Raw genomic sequence first — 22,116 nt, 5'->3', positions numbered from 1 at the left:
TCGAGGGTGGGAGGGGAAGAAGGAAAGAAAGCAGGCCCTGGGGTGTGTTGATTTCTGGAACATTTTCTCAATGCCAAGTGCGTGCCAAGTCTGTCACTCCTTGACCTCACTCTCTAGTGTGGACTCCAGGGAGAGAAGCCAGGACCTTGTCCCCAGGTGAAAAGTTGGTGCTCTAGGGCTTCCTTCCCAGTCGGCTCTACTGTAAATCTTTGGCTACAGAGTTCTACACTGAACTGGAACTATGGTGGGAGATGATGGCCAAGGGACTGTCAGATCAGCCTGAGCTGTGACCACAATGGAGTCATGGAGCAGAAGCTTTGAAGGGCTCCTCCCCCACCTGGCAGCATCTAGCCTTCGTGCATGTGTTTGTCTGGGACGCTCAGCCGCAGCACACTGGTTCCAGTACAGTTCCATAAACAGATCCCTCATAATTAGCCCTGGCGGCTCAACACCTCTGCTGTATCCTGCCCGCTTACCCGCCACGCCTCCTCTTGTTGGATCCGGTTCTAAGTAAACTGTGTTCTTTGACAGCCATTGCATACAGATGAGTTGGCAGCCGGTCTGAGCTGACCCACAGACTCATAAAAACCAACAGGGCCCCGGGCCCCTTCACCTGTGCCATCCAAACTCTTGGGACCAAAGGTGCAAGGACTCACTAACATCAAGGACCTGGCTGCTTTCTCGGGGACCAAGGAACTGAGCTTTTGTCTCTGCATTCATGCTGGCAATCCATGAGGTAAGCAGAGAAATGCCATATTGCCCCTATGGGGAAAGAAGAAGTTAATTCTGGTGGAAATTTAGTCTTCGTTTCCCCATTTCAAATCTAGACAGGAATGTTCTCTGTTCCCAGATTATAAAGGTGTGATTTTAACTCCCTCACTTGATGCTGTGGGTCTTCTGTCTACAAATGAATGATGAGCCATGAGCTTCGTCCTGGCCACCCTTTGTGGTTCCATAGCCCTGAGTGTCACGCCTAGCTCCACTGCCTCCTCCTCGTGGTGGTGGAGACCTACATGTACTTGTGTCCCTGACAGCTTTAGCCCCTGCAAGGGTGGACCTCTCTCTGCCTTTGCTGTCATTTTGGCAGAGGGTAAGGTGCTAGTCCTGGAGGAGGGCATGGCAACCCACTCCAGTATTCTTGCCTGGAGAAGCCCAAGGACAGCAGAGCCTGGCAGGTTACAGTCCATAAGAGTGCAAAGAGTCGGACACGACTGAAGGGCCTTAGCATGCATGCACACAAAGGTGCTAGTGAGGTCCACTGTGGAAGAAGCTGAAGCCTTGTTTGAGTGGAACATGTTAGTATTAATAGGACGCTTGGCTTACCTGCACCCAAATGCCTTTCCTTCATTTGATGAAATGTTGCTTGATTCCAAGTAAGTCATCTGGGACCCTCCAGGTTTGTTCAGCGTCAGCCGTATGGGTGCTCTGACGGTGCACGACACCTGTTCCCTGTGCTCCGCTTTCTATGAGCCTGAGAATAAGCAGATCTGCAGTCTCCTTCTCCAAACAACCATGTTGTACAGATGCTGTGCATAGCGGCTCCAAAAATATTTGTCTTTAGCAACTGGCAAGCTTTAGGAAGAATGTGTTTGCTTTTTACTGTAGCTGGGCATGCAAAATGGAGCCAGGCATAGTGACAGGAAGCACGCTGTTTTTGACAAGGACTTAGCTTAGCCCACTGCCTGATGCCCTTCGGTTGTGGGCTTAGCTTGTCTTGCCTTACTCTGGCCTGTTTTTTGAAAATGTATGTTCACTAAGTTGTGGGTGGGGGGAGGGGTGACTTGTGAAGTAATGAACCATTAGAAAAAAAAATTTTATTTTAATACTTAAGGCATGAAGATGCTTCCCGCCCTCTTCCCTGTCCCTCAGTAAGGAGGACCTCAAGTCAGCTCAGCTGCAGGCTGAATCTGCAGGTCAGTACAGGGAGCGGATGACTTGTAAATGGTTCTCTGAGCTTTGATGCTGTTGGTGGTGTTTTTTCTGTTTTTTTTTTTTTTAAATACATAAGATGCTGTAATTGCCAAGAAATGCTCTACAGAGCTGAGACTCAGGATTTCTCAGGCATGTCTTTTTTCCTTTTCCCAGCAATTCATTTTTTTCTTTGCTAGGTTACAAATCTACCCTGGACCTTTTCACAGCTCATTGATTTCCCAAGGAGTCAGCTTTGATCACATGCTTTGCCTCTTACTTGTCCCATGGTTTCCATGGCGTGAATCCTTCTTAATTCTTCCTCTTAGAGTTCTCCTTGGGATTGCTTATAGGGCCTGAGTTTGACCCAAATCCTACTCCTCTTGGTTCTACAATTCAAGATGCTCATCCCATTTTCTTCTCTTCATTATTGCCTCTTCATTACTATTAGTCTTAGACATAGAGATATTTTTTTCCTCATTTGCCTTTCAACAAGCTTAGAATGAGCACCCATTGTGTTCTGGGAGCTCTGCAAAGTCCTGGGAAATTATTGAATAGCCCCTGTTCTCACGGCAGTTACTGTTTAGGGCTTGTGTACATGGAGATAGACTGTTACACTTGAGTGGGGCAAGTGCCCAGTGTAGTCATGATATAATCACTGCCTGTGTGGAAGGGTGGTCCTCAACTCCCTGAGTGGGCAGGATGGGACTGGTGGGGGGCAAGAGGAAGGACATTCCCGAATACGAGGTAGTATTTACAAAAACACAGAGGCGTGAGAAAATGTGACATCTTTAGGGGATGTGGAGCTAGTGTGGCTGGGGTGGGTGGACGGGGAGGGGAGAAGAAAGACAAGGCTGCAGAGTCAGCGCCCGTGAAGAGGGACCTTGTGTACAATACCCACAAGAGCAGCACTGTCTTGAAGGCAGTAGGAAGCCACGTGAGGTCGTATTTACAACTTAGAAAAGCTGCTTTGTGTGCGAAGTGCCAGGTGGGTTGGGCTGGGATAAGACAATTGCCAGGAAACCAGTTGGGAAAGTACTAAAAGGCAGAATGCACAAGATTTAGGGCACGCTGGCTGCGAGGATGAAGTAAAGCCCTGGACATAGGAACCTGTTAGCTGGTCTCATTCTGGAAATTTCCCTGAAGCCCAAATGATGAGCAAACTTTGAGTAGAAAAAAAGCGTTTTCTCCATACTTACCCTCAAGCACCCACCATGGCCTCTTGGGCCCAGAGAAATAAGTTAACAGGCTTGGATCTTATGGGAGGCAGGCACCTAGCTGAAAGGCTAAGAGGCTGGCCTTTCAGGGACCCCCACCTCAGAGGTGAAATCCCTGGTCATTTGTTTTCCTCCATCACCAAAATGAGCACCCGCCTGTCTGCCGAGAAAGCACGTCTTCAGCCAAGTGAGCCTGTGTTTCCTTCTCCTCACCCCGAGTGCCCAGCTCTAGATGGGGCATTGTTCTAGGTCTCTACTGAGCCTCTCTGTCAACCTTTAGGAGGCAGGGCAGAAAATGTGCCCCTCCCGACTGTGGAGCAAACAGCTGAGACAATATTAGAAATAACAACAGAATCATTGAGTATTAGAGGCCTCTGTAAAGGTTCTAAAAAGGTTACTCTATGCAAGATTAATTGCTGCAAAGCATTCCCCGTTCACACTGAGCAGATGCTGAGATGAGTCTTCCATGTGGGTTTTTCCTATGCATGCATGCGTGCTAAGCCGCTTCAGTCGTGTCTACCTCTGTGCGACCCTATGGACTGCAGCCCGCCAGGCTCCTCTGTCCATGGGATTTCCCAGGCAAGAATACTGGAGTGGGTTGCCATGCCCTCCTCCAAGGGATCTTGCCGACCCAGGGATCAAATCCACGTCTCTTATGTCTCCCGCATTGGGAGTCAGGTTTTTTAACCACTAGAGCCACCTGGGAAGCCCTATTCCTATGAGTCTGTCTATTTTCAGGCTCATTTTGCAAGGATGCATGGGCTTCCCTGGTGGCTCAGACAGTAAAGCCTGCAATGTGGGAGACCTGGGTTTGATTCCTGGGTCGGGAAGATCCCTTGGAGAAGGAAATGGCAATCCACTCCAGCACTCTTGCCTGGAAAATCCCATGGACGGAGGAGCCTGATAGGCTACAGTCCATGGGGTCGCAAAGAGTCGGACATGACTGAGCGACTTCACTATGGGCTTCCCTGGTAGTTCAGCTGCCAAAGAATCTGCCTGCAACGCAGGAGACCCAGGTCGATTCCTGAGTCAGGAAGATCCCCTAGAGAAGGGATAGGCTACCCATTCCAGTATTCATGGGCTTCCCTGGTGGCTCAGATGGTAAAGAATCTGCCTGCAATGCAGGAGAGCTGGATTCGATCCCTGGGTTGGGAAGATCCTCTGGAGAAGGGCATGGCAACCTACTCCAGTATTCTTGCCTGGAGAATCCCCATGGGCAGAGGTGCCTGGTGGGCTACAGTGCATGGGGTCTCAAAGAGCTGGACATGACTAAGTGACTAAGCACAGAGCACAGCAAAATGATGAAGAGAAAGGGAGGGTAAGTGAAGTCAGAATTCCTGAGTTTCTTTCCAGCGGGCTGCAGGGAACAGAATGACGCTGGTAGGATGATTATCCCTTGCTGGGGTCAGTGGAGGCACTGACATCTCCGGCATGGTCACTCACTCTGGGCCCTCCTGGCCATGAAGGGGAGAGGACAGCATCTGAGTCCATGTGACCCCCATCCTATCACAGCATCTGAAATGCTCAGGGCTGGTCCCACAGGCAGTAAGTCCCTCTGACCCCAGGATCCGCCAAACGTCCCTCCCCGTTCCACTCAACAGGTGGGTGACAGGCCATGGAATAGTGAGATCTCAGGGCTCAAAATACCTGGAAGAAAGAGCTCACTGGACTTTAAGTGCGGACGCACTCATGTCAGAGTAGCCACCTTCAGGGGCCCCTAGGACTTCTCTTCCTGGAGATGAAGTTACTCCTGGGGTCCCCACAAGGACTCAAAGTGTTTCCGCTTAGTTTCTGCGAAGCCTGAGAAGAAGACTATGCCAGAGTATGCTTTGTGTTGCAAGTTCAAGCCCAGTTGAGTGAATTTATTCGCATAGAAATTAAAGTTTGCCCAATAGTTAACTGAGGATAGTTGACTACGTTAATCAGTTGCAGTGACTCTATTTGCCACCGTCACTTTCCTCCACATCAGCTCAGCCTTTTCAGAGGTGGAGGTGATCGTCAGCTTGATAAAGGCGTTAAAGAATAGCTCCAAGGGACCATCCATCTGCCTTCATCTCAAGGCCAATGAGATCATTAAAATTATATAGGTTGAGAAGACAAAGTACCAGGCAGTGATGACTTAGTCTAAAGCCAGATGTAAAGAGAAAGAACCAGGGACTTCCTGGGTGATCCAGTGGCTAAGAATCTACCTTCCAGTGCTGGTGATGTGGGTTTGATCCTTGGTTCAAGGGACAACTAAGCCTGCAAGCCACAAGAGTCAGTACCAGGAAAAAAGAATCTAAAACAAGAGAGAAAAGGATCAGACCCTCCCAGTCTGCTCAGTCTCCTGGATTATGTATGATTCATGAGTAATTCTAGCTCTGCTCCGGACAGCAAAAGTGATTTGGCTTGATCAGGTATTAATAGTTCATAATCGTCATGAACAAACAGGGAGCATATGTGGGAACTGGAAACAAAAGGAATGAAAGCTGCTGCTGCTGCTGCTAAATTGCTTCAGTTGTGTCTGACTCTGTGCGACCCCATAGACAGCAGCCCACCAGGCTCCCCCGTCCCTGGGATTCTCCAGGCAAGAACACTGGAGTGGGTTGCCATTTTTTTCTCCAATGCACAAAAGCGAAGTCGCTCAGTCGTGTCCGACTCTCAGCGGCCCCATGAACTGTATAGCCCATCAGGCTCCTCCATCCATGGGATTTTCCAGGCAAGATACTGGAGTGAGGTGCCATTGCAAAAGCAAATACCTTCAAAAAAATAGATGAAGGAAAAATTCTTGGGGAGACATGTAGGAGGTAAGACCTAGAAAAGTTAACAAGAAACAAAAGATAACCCAAGGTCATGGGGCTCAGAGAAGTCTATTCCCTGCCCCATATGGAGGGTCCTAAGCCATCCTTGCTGGCTTTGTGATGAAGGATGTTCAGAGAATTCTCCCCATCATTGCCGATGCCTTGTCAGAATCCATGAGCAGACAATGGGAGGGAGGTCCTCATCCCTAAAAGCCCCTGGTTCTGTCTGAAGAACACAAAGAAGCCAGAATAACGCAGACAATGGGCAAATTCAAGACCAGCGAGCATCTAAAGATGATCCATATCAAGGAATAGTTCCTTTTCAAAAACTCTAAAAGGATTTTGGCTGTTATATAAAACCCAACCCAGTGCCATCCCATTAAAAAAAAAAAAAGCATGGGAACTAATTTTTTTTTTTTGGGGGGGGAAGATTTTTATTTTTTAGTGGTGTGTAAATATTGTTCATTTTAGGTGTACAGCAAAGTAATTTAGTTACACACATACACATATATAATTAATTTTAGAGAGTCATCCTAAGGATTCAAATGCTCCAGCTCACTCATGGTAGGAAAGAAGACACTAAGGCCTAAAAGAGTCCAAGACTTTCTAGAACCCACAGGAAAAGCAGAAATCTGAATTCACCATACAGGGCTTTAGACTGATGACTTCTTCCCTCAGTGTAGCCTGTCATTTTTTTCCCTAAATTGGTCCTCCTGTGTGTGGTCTGCCCTGGTGGCCATGGGTCTGCCCAGGCTCTAAGCTGCAGTTACCCAAACTCCTAAACACTCACAGAGGTAGGTCACCCCTTAGACTTTAATAGAACATTCTTTTTGAGTACTCTGAAATACAAACCAGAAATTTCCATATCTTCAGAATTTTCTAATGTCCATCTGCGGCCCCTCCCTCTTTTCCAACTGCACAAACATCAATGTTTCTTGGCTCAGGTTTGGGAATTTCATCTATGGGGGGCAGGGAATATCAATGTGCTACTGTATCCCTAGGGGGCAGATTTAAATATGTAACATAACACCGCTGAAAGCAACAGGCTAAAACGTCTTTGCAGCTGGAACCAGGATCGCTCTCTCAGGTGACTACCCTCGGGGGAGACTCATGCTTTGCTGCCCTTGATTAAATTCTTGGGAGCTTTCTGGCTCTGTCCAGATCTGTCATGTGTCCTTGAGGGGCTTGACAAAGCTCGGAAAGTATGAATAAATATTGCTAGCTTCCCACAGAAAAGAATTCTGTGCAATGTGGCCTTTTGGAGTCCAAGTCACCAACTAGATGCTGGGAGAGATAAGAGTAATCCCAGTCTTGTGCTGGAAGGCATTCGACCAAGTTGATAGGAGTAATCCCAGTCTTGTGCTGGACGGCATTCGACCAAGTCGGGGACCAGGGGATTCAGAGGCTGGCTGGGAAGGGTGGGCCAGCTGATGAATCATGCTTGGAGCGGAGACTGTCAGAGATAAGTCACAGGAGTGGTCAGAGGATCACCTAGGAAGACCTCTGGGGAATTCCACCACGTGCTGGACTTTCCCAAAGTGAGAACCCTGTCCCTTCCTTGCAGAAATTTCAGGCTCCTGGGAGTCCAGACAGGAAAGAACAAGGGAAGCATGGGTGGGGGCACATTCTGTCTGAAGGGGCTGGGCTTTCCCCTCCCACCCAGTCTATTTCCCGGGCTGCCCCAGTGAGGTGGGGGTGAGGGGGTCAAGGAGAGAAAGCTTATCCACTCTCCCAACTGCTCCATCCCTTTTGATGGAGTAGAGAGACATCTGATGTGAAGAGCTGACTCATTGGAAAAGACCCTGATGCTGCAGGAGGAGAAGGGGGCGACAGAGGATGAGATGATTGGATGGCATCAGCAACCCAATGGACCTGAGTCTTAGCAAAGTCTGGGAGATGGTGAAGGACAGGGAAGCCTGGTGTGGTGCAGTCCACAGGATTGCAAAGGATCAGACACGGCTGAGTGACTCAACAACAACAAAAGAGGGTACCTCTGAGAGATTCTAACTCAGAGTGCTTACCTGGACCATTCTGAGCAACCCGTTGAGTCTAGGTTTTCACACTCCTTTGTCCTAAACCACTGGGAGTGAGAGCTATGCGGACGCTCACCACTGTCAAGATAAGGACAAGATGAAGTCTCCTGGGGAAAGGGGCTGGCTGAGAAGTAGAGAAAAGTGTGTCCTAGGTTTGGATTTTATTTACCTTTTTATTGCACATGCCTTCCTCTGGCCTCTGAAGCTGTTTGTAGTTTTGGATTTTTATGGACAAAGATGCTTCTTTAAGGAACTTCTGAGTGGGAGTGTGGGGAGGGGAGGGAAAAGGGCCCAGGGCAGGCTTGTGCCCAGAGCGATGTGAGCGGAGAGATTCATCACTCAGGGCATGGAGTGGGCAAATTCCTTCCCAGGAGTAGACTCTAGTGACAGTGAAGGGAAGCTGAGAAACAGGCTGTCATTTGAGAAGGTCGATGAGAGATGTGGGCTAAAATTGCTTTCTAACATGGAGAGGGCTGGTTTTCTCACACCTGCTGAAGGTTAGGTGACAGCAGATTCAAATCTCAGCCTGAGGATGTGGGTTAGGCATCAGGAAGAAGCCGGGTGTCCAGGTGCTGAGCAGTAGGGATGGGTTTCAGAAGGAAGTATTTCTTTACACAGACAAGAACTCACACCTGGCTCTCAGGGGAGGGGTTCAGGGGCAGACCCCCTCCAGGTCCTGGGAGGGGGCAGTCACGAGCCCCTCACTCTTGATCTCATGTTCTTGCACCAAGTAGGTGAGTCCTCCACAATCCTACTCTCTCTGGTGTTTTGAAGGTGCAGGTATCTGCTTCTAAGTTTAAGCCCGGACCACAGAGGAACAGCCGCTTCTGACCATCTCCCCTGGCCAAGTTTTCCTTCAAGCAGCCTGGGTCTACCCCATAAATGAGCCACCTCAAAGCTTCCTTCCTGTCCTAGAGATCCCAGAGATGCTTTATCCCCTCACCAGCCCCTCACTGCCTTCTTATTGTTGTTGTTCAGTTGCTCAGTCGAGTCCTTCTCTGCGACCTCATGCACTGCAGCACACCAGGCTCCCCATCCTTCACCATCTCCTGAAGTTAGTTTGCTCAAACTCATGTCCATTGAGTCGGTGATGCCATCCAGCCATCTCATCCTCTGTGGCCCCCTTCTCCTCCTGCCCGCAATCCCTCCCAGCATCAGAGTCTTTTCCAATGAGTCAACTCTTCCCATGAGGTGGCCAAAGTATTGGAGTTTCAGCTTCGGCATCAGTCCTTCCAATGAACACCCAGGACTGATCTCCTTTAGGATGGACTGGTTGGATCTCCTTGCAGTCCAATGGACTCTTAAGAGTCTTCTCCAACACTACAGTTCAAAAGCATCAATTCTTCAGCGCTCAGCTTTCTTCACAGTCCAGCTCTCACATCCATACATGACCACTGGAAAAACCATAGCCTTGACTAGACAGACCTTTGTTGGCAAAGTAATGTCTCTGCTTTTGAATATGCTATCTAGGTTGGTCATAACTTTTCTTCCAAGGAGTAAGTGTCTTTTAATTTCATGGCTGCAGTCACCATCTGCAGTGATTTTGGAGCCCAAAAAAGTAAAGTCTGACACTATTTCCACTGTTTCCCCATCTATTTACCATGAAGTGATGGGACCGGATGCCATGATCTTAGTTTTCTGAATGTTGAGCTTTAAGCCAACTTTTTCACTCTCCTCTTTCACTTTCATCAAGAGGCTTTTTCGTTCCTCTTCACTTTCTGCCATAAGGGTGGTGTCATCTGCGTATCTGAGGTTATTGATATTTCTCCCGGCAATCTTGATTCCAGCTTGTGCTTCTTCCAGTCCAGCGTTTCTCATGATGTACTCTGCATAGAAGTTAAATAAGCAGGGTGACAATATACAGCCTTGACGTACTCCTTTTCCTATTTGGAACCAGTGTGTTGTTCCATGTCCAGTTCTAACTGTTGCTTCCTGACCTGCATACAGGTTTCTCAAGAAGCAGGTCAGGTGGTCTGGTATTCCCATCTCTTGAAGAATTTTCCACAGTTTATTGTGATCCACACAGTCAAAGGCTTTGGCATAGTCAATAAAGCAGAAATAGATGTTTTTCTGACACTGTCTTGCTTTTTAGATGATCCAGCGGATGTTGGCAGTTTGATCTCTGGTTCCTCTGCCTTTTCTAAAACCAGCTTCAACATCTGGAAGTTCACGGTTCACGTATTGCTGAAGCCTGGCTTGGAGAATTTTGAGCGTTACTTTACTAGCGTGTGAAATGAGTGCAATTGTGTGGTAGTTTGAGCATTCTTTGGCATTGCCTTTCTTTGGGATTGAAATGAAAACTGACCTTTTCCAGTCCTGTGGCCACTTCTGTGTTTCCCAAATTTGCTGGCATGTTGAGGGCAGCACTTTCACAGTGTCATCTTTCAGGATTTGAAACAGCTCAACTGGAATTCCATCACCTCCACTAGTTTTGTTCACAGTGACGCTTTCCAAGGCCCACTTGACTTCACATTCCAGGATGTCTGGCTCTAGGTGAGTGATCACACCATCGTGATTATCTGGGTCGTGAAGATCTTTTTTGTACAGGTCTTCTGTGTATTCTTGCCACCTCTTCTTAATATCTTCTGCTTCTGTTAGGTCCATACCATTTTTGTCCTTTATCGAGTCCATCTTTGCATGAAATGTTTCCTTGGTATCTCTAATTTTCTTGAAAAGATCGCTAGACTTTCCCATTCTGTTGTTTTCCTCTATTTCTTTGCACTGATCACTGAGGTTACTCTTGTTCTATTCCAAAGGCTCTGGGGCACTTTTCCCCAGGGTGCCAGCCGTGAGTGCAGACCCCACCCCTGCCTGGACTATTGTCCCCCTCCTCAGCTCTCCGGGCATGCTGTTCTGGGAATCAGGCCTCTTTAATCCCCTTGTCTGCCTGCTTCACTCTGGACAGAGCTTGGGCAGAAGCTGACGGTGCAGTGGGTGCTGTCTTTGCCAGCTTAGCCCTACGGATGAGGGGACTGCAGGGACGCCAACAGCCAGACCACAAACAGGCTAATTTCCAAATGCAGACACTGTAAAGGCCATGCATATTTTGCTGGTGACTAGAGACCAGATGCTGAACCATTTCCAGGCCCGGCTATGATGGGGGACGGAGAGAAGGCAAGACGCCTACAGAAAGATGCTAGTCTTGCCTCTGCACTGTGGACATTCCCCAGTCCCCGACCCTGGAGTTCATGAGAGTAACCCTGGGCAGTGGGGCTGTGGCGGGCAGGGTGGGGAGGGGCCCAGGCACATCTCCAAGGGTCCTGTGTAACACCTGGTCCAATGGAAATACCTTCTCTGTTGTTCATATAGAACCTTCTAGAATCCCTGATGTACTACTAGCAAAGAGACTTCCTGAGTTCTTTATGTTGCCTCTTCCTGCAATTCACGTCTACATTGAAAAATTCTTCTGTTTCTTTGAAAAATTCTGCATTATTTTTATTAAATTTTTTTATTGAAATATATAGTTGATTTACAATGTTTTGTTAATTTCTGCAAAGTCTGTCAATTTCTGCAAAGTGATACAGTTACACACACACACACATATATATATGTGTTCTCAGTTACTCAGCTGTGTCTGACTGTTTGGCACCTCATGGACTGTATCCCGCCAGGCTCCTCTGTCCATGGGGTTTCCCAGGCAATATTACTGGAGTGGGTTGCCATCTCCTTCTTCATGCAATCTTCCTGAGAGAGGAGCCTGGCAGGCTACAGTCCATGAGGTCCCAAAGAGTCAGACACAACTTAGCAACTAAACAATAACAACATACATAAGAACATTTAAAAAGAAATATATATACATGCATTTCTTTTTAAATATTCTTTTCCATTATCATTTGTCACAGGATTTTGAATATCGTATACTATAGTATATTATACAGTGCTATACAATAGGGCCTTGTTGTTTATCCAGTCTATATATAATAGCTTGCTGCTGCTGCTGCTAAGTCGCGTCAGTCGTGTCTGACTCTGTGCGACCCCATAAACAGAAGCCCAGCAGGCTCCTCTGTCCCTGGGATTCTCCAGGCAAGAACACTGGAGTGGGTTGCCATTTCCTTCTCCAATGCATGAAAGTGAAAAGTGACAGTGAAGTCGCTCAGTCGTGTCCGACTCTTAGCGACCCCATGGACTGCAGCCTAGCAGGCTCCTCCGTCCATGGGATTTTCCAGGCAAGAGTACTGGAGTAGGGTGCCATTGCCTTCTCCGATAGCTTAGATCTGCTAATTTGATTGCTTTTATTTTAAATGGTCCATATGGAGAAGATTCTTCTTTGGAAACCTAATGCACATCATATCATCCTTTCCTTCAGAGTTCTTCTTGTGTCTAACGGAACCTTCTCTCAATACGATTCTCTTATACGGCTCATCACTCATCCACTTGGACTCTCCCAAACACTACATCATTTCATTGGCATAATGGCTGGGGAGGTAGGAGTGCTATGATTGTCATTTGACAAACGGGAAGACTGAAGCTGGGTTTGTGCCCATTTGGGTGTGGAGGTAGGCGGGGTCTCCTAGTTCTTCCTGAAATGCTAAAAGTCTCTGAGCAAAACCTTGGGCTGGAAGCAGCAGGTGAGGTCAGCACCCCCAGCCTGGGGGAGGACCTGCACACACTTCCCTTGGCATTGCTACCCCCACCATCTTGGGCTTTCAGTGGCCTTCTACTCACTGCTAACGTCAAGGTCACCCCTTCTTTCTCAGCCCTTATCTCCATCTATAATGACCCTGTTTATTTAGTTTCTTTTTGTTATCTGTCCTGCTGTCTCCACCTCCCTGAACACCAATCCTGTTCATGCTTTATCCCCACTCCCAGCCTGGAGCCGGGCGTGTGATAGACTCTCAGTAGATATTTATTGACTGAAGGAAAACAAGGAAGGAATAAGCAAAGAAAGAGCAAGCGAGGAAGGAAAGAGAGAGGGAAACGGAGGGAGGGTCTGTCTCTCCCCAAAGCTCTCCTGCCTCTCCTTCCTGACCCTAGATCAGAATTCACTCAGTCTTCATGGAACTTCCGGTAGGAAGAGCCAGGAAGGCTTGGGTTCCCATCTCAGCTCTGCCCACCTGAGCTATTTAACCTCTCCACACCTCAGTGCCCCTACCCCATAAAACAGGGACCATTACATCTATTTCATGGGGTCACTGTGAAGATCGAATGGTCTAGTTTCTGCCAAGCCGCCACCACAGGCTCTTGTACGTGCAAACATGCAACAAGCATGTATTCTTTTCCTTCTGGGTTGATTTCAACCTTCCCACCCCCATCCTGTAAAGCACAGTCAAACCCTTCAGTGTGCCTCCAACCACATTAGAGAGGAGCGCTGCCTGGATGGAATGGAGACCTTTTAGGGAATACACCGCCAGCTTTCCGACCTTGCCACAGAAAGTCACATTGAAAGAGACGCATTTTAATAAGTTTCTTTCAATGGACACATATCACAACAGAGAAAGCGACAGTGAGCTGAATGCATACTTTCTAGGTCTGTGAACTCTGGTTTCCTCTGTGGCTCATTGTTAAGGAGTCCACCTGCAATGCAGAAGAGTCAGAAGTCATGGGTTTGATCCCTGGGTTGGGAGGATCCCCAGGAGGAGGGCATGGCAACCCACTCCAGTATTCTTGCCAGGAGAACCCCATGGACAGAGGAACCCGACAGTCTATGGTCCATGGGGTGGCACAAAATCAGATACAACTGAAACAACTGAGCCCAGCGCAGCTCTGTGACCTTGGGTTGATGACTTGGCTTCTCTGATCTTTTTCTCCTCTACCTGGGGAAAGTTGTCAGAGTGAGGAGAGAGAGACTGCAGGCTATTTCTATAGCCGAAGCAAGAGTGATGGTGGTTTGGACTACAGTGGGGTTGGAGAAGATGGAGTCCAGAGAGCAGAGAGGTTCTGTATTTTGTAGGAAGAGCAGAGAAGATTTGCTGATGGATTGACTGTGGAGATGAGAAACAGAGAAGAATCGAGATTGAATGAAGTTTTCCTTGATGGTTGTGCCATTGACAGAGCTGAGGAAGGCACAAATTCAACAAGATAAATATATAATAAGCTGTAGCTGGTGCTAAGAAAGAAAAGGGGATTCTAGAGACATTCTTGGGGAGTAGAATTTAGCTCAAGATGCCTGGTGGAGATGCACTCACATGCCTACCCAGGGGTCACAGGACTGACCCCCCGCTAAGAGTGTTCAGAGGAAGGACATGCCAGGCATCAGTCATAGCCCTGCACCCCAGCTGCCTCTGCTTCTGGAAAGCTGGTCACGCTAACCTCAGAGGAAATTCAATTGGCCTGGCATAATTAGATCTTCGTGGTCTAATCTAATCTGATCGTTTTATGGGCAATGTTTTTCTTTTTGATCTTCAGTCCTTTCCCCCAGCTTTGTTATTTTTCCCAAGCAGCCAAATAAACAAAGTCTTCTCCCTTTGGGCTTCTTATGTACAAAAATGCTCCTTGCAGGCCCCCTTAAAGCAACCCAGAGCCCACTGCCTCCTCCTCCCAGAGATTCTGAGGGGAGAGCCTTCTTGAAGAGCCAGGGAAGACAGGGCTAGCAGAGGCAGAAGAACATTTCCCACGGCTGGCATCTCCCCCAGGCGGCACACATTCCCACCCCTGCATTTCCTCTGCAGCTCAAGGGGCCCTTCCGAGTCTGTCCTTGGGTCTGGCAGGAGAGCCGGCCGCCTGCTCAAATTCAGACCTGGGAGTTCCAATTATTCCCCAAATGCCAAGTCAACCTCTGGCCGTCTCTTCGAGGAGGCTCCTCATCTCTGCCAGGCACGGAAGGAAGCTGACCTCATTGAGGTTTCCACGTTCTGGATCCGCTATGGGGTGCTCTTACCCTGGGTCCCATCTCAGCCTGAGAAACAGGCGTTCTTAACTCCACGTTCATGGAGAACACTCTGGTTCAGAGAAGCAAAGCCATTTATCCTGTTCACAAGTGGAAGGAGTAGGCTTTAAATCAAGTCCATATCACCGTACAGCCTGACCTTCACTACCACAGGGACACCTGTTCATCCCCATCTTTGCTTTACCAACCCCACCCACTGTCTGCAGTGATACTCTCGTCTCAGCACCCATGGCTTGGGCCCCACAACCCCACAGACCCACAGCCCGCCAGGTGCCGGGGAGCTGGCATTCTAGTCAGTGCTAAGCTCCTGGTCCATCTCTTGGCAATTCCTAGTGGCAGTCCTTCTGGCTGATCCTGGCAGCAGTGCAGGGGAACCCCAGTGCGGGGGACCTGACCGGAACTATAATGGTGTTGTGAAAATCCATCGATGAAAATCCATCGATGAAAATCCATCAATGAAAAGCTTGGCAGTGTCATGGGCAGGAAAAGTAAACCAGAAAACAGAGGTTTTGGCTCTGCAACTTAGGGCTGGGCAGAGCAGCAAGATGGAAAAAAAGGAAAGAGGAAGGAAGAAAGAAACACAGTAAGCTCCAGGGTCTATATGACTCCTAAACTTTTCTTGGTGACTTTCTGTTCTGTTTTTCTCCAGGTTTAATCGATTACCTTGGGAAATTTGCCCTGTAAAACACAGGCAGTTGGCTCAGACGGGCATCCGGGCAACGCAGAGCTGGAATTCAAATCTGACTCCAGATCCGGTGTTTCAAGCTCAGAGAGTCGGGGACACCTGCGTGTGCTCTCCAGGTAGACTGGCCTCTTTTTGGTTAGAAATTAGCATTCATCACGGAACGGGGGCTGTACTTTAGTTTCTTTCCCCTCAATACATCGTTTCTTAATCATGGTCCAGGCTTGGTCCTGATGGTGCATCATCAAAGAGGTCATTGCGATCTGTAGAGAGAGAAATGGCCCGTGTTCCGGAAGCATATAGGGAAATCCCACCTGGGGCCTGAGAAAGGGGCCAGGCCAACCTCCAGAGTGTCCACAGTAGGCAGTTTTCTGTCTCTTCCTTGAGAGGCCCCCTGAATTAGGACTCCACGAAGCTCTCCCCATAGCTATCACCGAGGAAACAGCCAAGAACCCCACCCATGCTTCAGCCCCCCTTTTCCACCCTCCTCCATGTGTGTGCAGGGCCAAGGGAAGGAATACTATGGGAATGTGGGGCCAGGAGGGGTCTATATGGTCCTGTGGGCTTCTGGCTAATCTGTGAGGTCGCCACATCTCCAGAGAGGTTAGTCTAAGTAAGAATTTTATAGCTCAGGTTACTGACTCCAAGAACAGAGCAAGGACCATGGGCAAGGAAAAATATTCCAGAAAACAATGAAGATTAAAAATTTACCAAGTGAAGGGGAGGGCAGGAGGGAATGGAGCTGAGTTCCTGTGAGTGTGAGAGAGGGTCAGGGAGTAGGGGTGGGCGTGGCCCGCACAGTGGACCTCAGTGCAGCCTGACAAGTCCAAGGTCCCGTGCATCCCATCAGACAGCGTGAGTCTGTGCGCCTTCCATGCTTCGAGGACAGCAGACCTGGCTCCCAAGCCAAGTCTTTGGCTGGACTTCCAGCCCTGAGAGCTGTGTGGGAGAGTGGACAGAGCTGACGGGCTTCAGACTGAACTGCCAGGTCAGGGGCACAATGTGGGGAGCCCAGGTCAGGGTGGATGGCGGGGCGGTATCTCACTGTGCCTCGGCTGCTCCACTGACCACCACTGGCCAAGGTGGCAGGGCCGAGGATTTGTCCCGTACGCGCTGGGAGAGGCGCGGTCCCTCCTTTTGCCGCCAGAGCCTGTGTTGAGGGGGAGGATCAGCAGAAGCATCTTTCTGCACCTCCAGGCTCTTGTGACCAAGGAAATATTTTGGATGTGGTACCTCCAGAATCACCATGGCCACGTGCTGTAGGAGGAAGGGGCCAAGTTCAGCCGAGGACCCCATAAAGGCCCAGGGGGTGCTTCTGTCTGGCGCTTGAGGAGGGAGGAATGGGATTAAGAAATGGAGAGACGGGACGTGGATGGTGGACAGTTTCCTGAGTCCCCGCCAAGCAAGAGGTCCTTGATGTGGATTTTCCCTGTACAAATTCTATTGAAATAATACAATAGGATGTGATAGGATATGTTACGATATAATACAATACGATACGAAGGCGTGCATGCTCAGTCACTTCCGCTGTGTCTGACTCTTTGCAACCCTATGGACTGTAGCCCACCAGGCTCCTCTGTCCAGGGGATTCTCCAGGCAAGAATACTGGAGTGGGTAGCCATGCCCTCGCCAGGAGATCTTCCTGACCCAGGGATCAAACACATGTCTCTTACATCTCCTGTACTGGCAGGCAGGTTCTTTACCACCTTGGAAGCTGAGCAATACAATACCATATAATTCCCATACATGCAATCCATCCATCTAAAGGGTTTCTGGTATAGTCACAAAGTTGGGCAACCATCACTACCAACAATATTAGAGCTTTTTCATCACCTCCAAAAGGAGCAAGGTACCCACTAGCAGTCACTCTCCACTTCCCTTCCCCACCCCTACTGAGAGCTACCAATCTAACTGTCTCTGTGTCTAGATTTGTCTACTTTAGACATTTGTACAAAGGGAATAATACTGTATCTGACTTCTTTCACTTAACACAATGCTTTCAAGGTTTTTCCACATTGTAATATGTATCAGTGATTCAGTCTCTTTTTATGGTTGAATAATATTTCACTGGGGGCTTCCCTGATGGCTCAGATGGTAAAAGTCCTATCCGTAATGTGGGAGACCTGGGTTTGATCCCTGGGTTGGGAAGATCCCCTGGAGAAGCGAACGGCTACCTCTTCCAGTATTCTGGCCAGGAAAATTCCATGGACAGCGGAACCGGGCAGGCTACAGTCCATAGGGTCACAAAGATATGACTGAGTGACTCACTTTCACTTTTCAATATTTCATTGTATGGACAAACCTCATTTATTTATTGATTCAGCAGTAGATAGACATTTGTGTTTAACTTTCTGGCTGAGACAAATAATGTCCTACCAACATTGGTGGAGCGGTTTTTGTGTGGATGTGTGTATTTTCCAGTGAATCCCCCGGGCCACAAATAGGTGTTATAATCACCGATTTATTAGGAAAAGTTGCAGCTCAGAGTGGTTAAGTACCATTTCTGAGATGGAAAAGCTTCTTGTGATTGGGTTTGATTATGCTAGAAGGGCAAATAAGAGAAGTAAGGCAGGACATTATACACACCACTGAGTGAAAAAACAGGAGAGGCCTGAGGGGACATGCGTCAGCAGGGCTGCGTGGGCTCCTGACCTTCTGGGGGGCAGGTCTCAGGTCTGCCTGCCCTGGCCCAGCTCTGAGTCTGGGAGATGCTCTCCTTTCACTCACCTTCTTGTTTCGGTGGCAGACTCTAGTCAAGAGCAGCTCAAGCCAGCTGCCAGAGTCGCCCGCCAGTCTGTGAGGAGGCAGGTGGGAGGTCTCTGTAGCCTCATCCCCACTCTGAGAGGGTCTCCTGGGGTGGGCCCTGCCCATGACAAGAAGAGCCCCAAAGAGAGGAATTCAGCAAGGGCCCAAGGGCGGTTCTAGGGCAGAGAGCGCCCGGCTGCTGGCTCTGCTTCCCTCTGCCTCCAGGGCTTTCCCAGAAAGTTCTTGGACGTGGGAGGCTGGCTGGTGTGCAGGCGTGCCGCCCCATTAATGCAACTCCTGTGCTCGGCGGAACCCAAGCCCATGCTGGTAATCATTGACCCTCCAAGCTCCCCCGGGCGGAGCCACCACGGCTTCCTATGGTAGAGCCTTGCCCTCCTCAGCACCTTTCTGGGAAGAGCAACGCTACTGCAGCATGGATGCTGGGGCAGAGAAGCCCAGGATTCGAGGCATCACAGATGATGACGTGTTGGATCTCTCATTCAACATCTGGCTGTAACTTGAGAGAGAAGTCAGAGCTGGAGATTGCATTCTTGAAGGTATTAGTGGCTGGATCACTTTCCAAGTTCAAGGGCCATCTGAGCTCTTTCTATTCATCTGTAATAGACATGGATGGTCCCCTTTTTCAGGTGAGGAAATTGACACACTGAGACGTTGGGTGGTACCCAGAGTTAGGGGCACAGAATGACTGACCAACTCCAGATTCAAACCCCACACACCCACCTCTTACGTCCTGTCCAAATGGCCTCTCCTCAGGGCTGTGACAGCAAACATAAGCTAGAATACGGGACTGGAAGTCATCCAGATGCCCCCTCCAAACTCAGTTCTGTGCCTTCTCTTTCCATGTTTCTTGGTGCGGGGCTGGACCCACAGGAAACCCTTCACCTGTGGTACCGCTTCATGACTACTAGTCCCCCAGGGCCAAGCTCAAGGCATCAGTTGAATTACTCCACTATTTTATAAGGCATTGAGGTTTGGGGTTCCATGTGTTTTCGCAAAAACAAAGTGTACTTTCTTAATGCAGACACTCAGTAAAGCACGTTCAAGGCCTCTAGTCCACATAGAATTCATCCCTTTCTGGGCTGGAAAGACTGAATGGATGTGATACCAACCCAAACCATAGAGAACTAGAAGGATCAGACTAATAACAGGGTCTCTGAACACATAATAAATAGGACTCTTGGTAAACATTAAAATTCTTTTATTAAATGCCAGTGCCATTTGAGGTGGGTACCTGAGAGAGGTGACTTAAAAATCATTTTATTACAGATGTGTCTAGTTTTCGGACAAAACAAACTACACACCCCCACAACACAGACTTGTACAAATCACATAAGTGAGAGGATGATGTTTTCCTTTGCAAAAATGATTCTTTTCTTTATAAACTATTATGTAATATAACATATGCTGCTGCTAAGTCGCTTCAGTCGTGTCCAACTCTGTGCGACCCCATAGACGGCAGCCCACCAGGCTTCTCCATCCCTGAGATTCTCCAGGCAAGAACAATGGAGTGGGTTGCAATTTCCTTCTCCAATGCATGAAAGTGAAAAGTGAAAGTGAAGTCGCTCAGTGTCTGACTAGTATATTATATATTAATATATAATATATTATATGATATATATAAAATATATAATGATATATATAATTATGGACAGAGGAGCCTGGTGGGGTACAGTCCATGGGATCACAGAGTCAGACACAACTGAGCAACTAACATACACACATGTATAATAAAATATATTATAAAGACAAAAATGCATATATAATCATATAAATATAATATATAATAATTCAGTAGAAGAGTCCTTTAAATGTCTAATATTCTCTGCAATGGCCTACATGGGAAAAGAATCTAAAAAAGGGTGGGTGTATGTATACTTACAGCTGATTCATTTTGCTGTAATCCTGAAACTAGCACAATGTTGTAAATCAACTATGGTCCAATAAAATTTTTTTTTAATTCAAAGAAAAAAACACATATCTATAGTATCCTAGCACATAGATCATATGTTACATGACTGACTATGTGAAGCAATTTCTGTTCACATACTGTCTTTGGTTTTGACTGCTCAAAACATTTTGGGACATGCGGGATCTTACTTCCCTGACCAGGGATTGAATCCGTGCTGCCCTCTGCAGTGGAAGCACAATCTTAACCACTGGACCACCAGGGAAGTCCCTCACATACTATCTTCTGAGAACACCATCTATTGATTTTGGTTTCAGCACAAAATTATATTGGTTTCCTAGGTGGCTCAGTGGTAAAGGATCCACCTGCAGTGTGGGAGGCTCTGGTTTGATCCCAGGGTCAGGAAGGTCCCCTGGAGAAGGCAATGACAACTCACTCTAGTATTCTTGCCTGGAGAATCCCATGGTCAGAGGAGCCTGGTGGGCTACAGACCATAGCGTCGCAAAGAGTTGGACGTGACTGAGCAGGCACACACTCGTGACATTATATGCCTAGACTTGTATAATGATATTTTCATTGTAATGAGTTTCTTTTAAATAGTAATTAGAATAAAAGGCTATGAGATCAGAAATCTCTGGATCCTCTGGATTCTGAAATCTTTGGATCCCTGTGTTAACTTAATGTTCAGCGATAGGTTCCCCAGACACTAGAATCCAACATTTGGGACAGTGACTCTCAGGAGGTGTGGCCTGAGAGCATGAAGGAGGTCTGAGAACTGACCTTTTCACCCCATTTGTCCCCTGTGGTTGTGGGACAGACTGAAGGGAATTTCACCTGGGATTTTCTAGGGACCCCTCCTCCCTCTAGACGATGACCATGCTTCTTGTGTGTTCAGTTCAGTTCAGTTGCTCAGTCGTGTCTGACTGTTTGCGACCCCATGAAAAGCAGCACGCCAGGCCTCCCTGTCCATTACCAGCTCCCGGAGTTCACCCTTACTCATGTCCATTGAGTCGGTGATGCCATCCAGCCATCTCATCCTCTGTCGTCCCCTTCTCCTCCTGCCCTCAATCTCTCCCTGCATCAGGGTCTTTTCCAATGAGTCAGCTCTTCGCATCAGGTGGCCATTGTATTGGAGTTTCAGCTTCAGCATCAGTCCTTCCAATGAACACCCAGGGCTGATCTCCTTTGGGATGGACTGGTTGGATCTCCTTGTGTGTTACTAGGTATCTTCCCGACTGTGCTTTCACCCACAGTCTGGAATCCGGCAAAGGCAAGTTGGTGGATTCCAACTGGAATCCCAAAGCCAGCGACTCTTGGGTCACTGCAAATTCCAGTCACACACGAAGCTTTAAAATCACCTTCTGCACTTCTTCAGACAGAGTCAAGTGGCTTCACGTCCACACGGGCTTCTCTGTGAACAATTCAGGCTGCACTGTGGGCTTCCTGCCCCCAGAGGTCTTGCTTCAGGGCACCGTTTTCACTGTGCTCTAGAGGGCGCTGTTCGCACGGGATGCCGATAGGAGTTCCTCCACCCTGTTCTGAACGGCCAACGCGCACTCTGCAGAAGCTGTTCTCAGCCCTGGACTTCTCTTCATTCATGTTGAGCTGTGCATCCTCACTTCCCCCTCAGTTTATCCTCTTAACTCTGTCTCAATCCACACACACCCAGCAAAGCAATGCCTTTTCTGGGTAAAGTGCAGAACTCCTTGAAGTTGAGAAGATAGACTAAGATAGACTACTTAGAAAATCTTTAGCATAAAAGGCAAGAAGATCCAACTCTGTGACTGTGAGTTCCGTGAGTTCCTTTGGGGCTTTCTCGCTCTGCAGTCAAAACTCCCCACAGCCCCCAGGGGTGTGTGCTTTCCCTTCAAAACTCTGAGCCAGGCAGAGATGAAGCGAGCCCCTTTAGGTCTTTTTTTGCAGAGCTGAGACATGCTAGCGTTTCCAAAACACTTGGAAAAAAATGTTTTTGAAGGACAGCAAGAAAACAAAATTGGA

At 48.2% G+C, this 22,116-nt stretch overlaps 1 protein-coding gene across 1 annotated transcript in view; it reads left to right on the top strand.

The window, feature by feature from the left end:
* KCNJ1 (potassium voltage-gated channel subfamily J member 1) overlaps positions 460-22,116 on the top strand; it is a 33,452-nt gene continuing 11,795 nt past the window's right edge. Inside the window, exons 1-2 of the mRNA XM_005699628.3 lie at positions 460-736; positions 15,414-15,565. The gene's annotated coding sequence lies outside the window, so the exon portion shown is untranslated. The remainder of the gene's footprint in view (positions 737-15,413; positions 15,566-22,116) is intronic.

The sequence above is a fragment of the Capra hircus genome, chromosome 29, assembly GCF_001704415.2.
Source record: "Capra hircus breed San Clemente chromosome 29, ASM170441v1, whole genome shotgun sequence".
NCBI classification, from domain to species: domain Eukaryota; kingdom Metazoa; phylum Chordata; class Mammalia; order Artiodactyla; family Bovidae; genus Capra; species Capra hircus.
The sequence above is the reverse complement of the archived record's forward strand: the minus strand, read 5'-3'. Positions and strand labels throughout refer to the sequence as shown.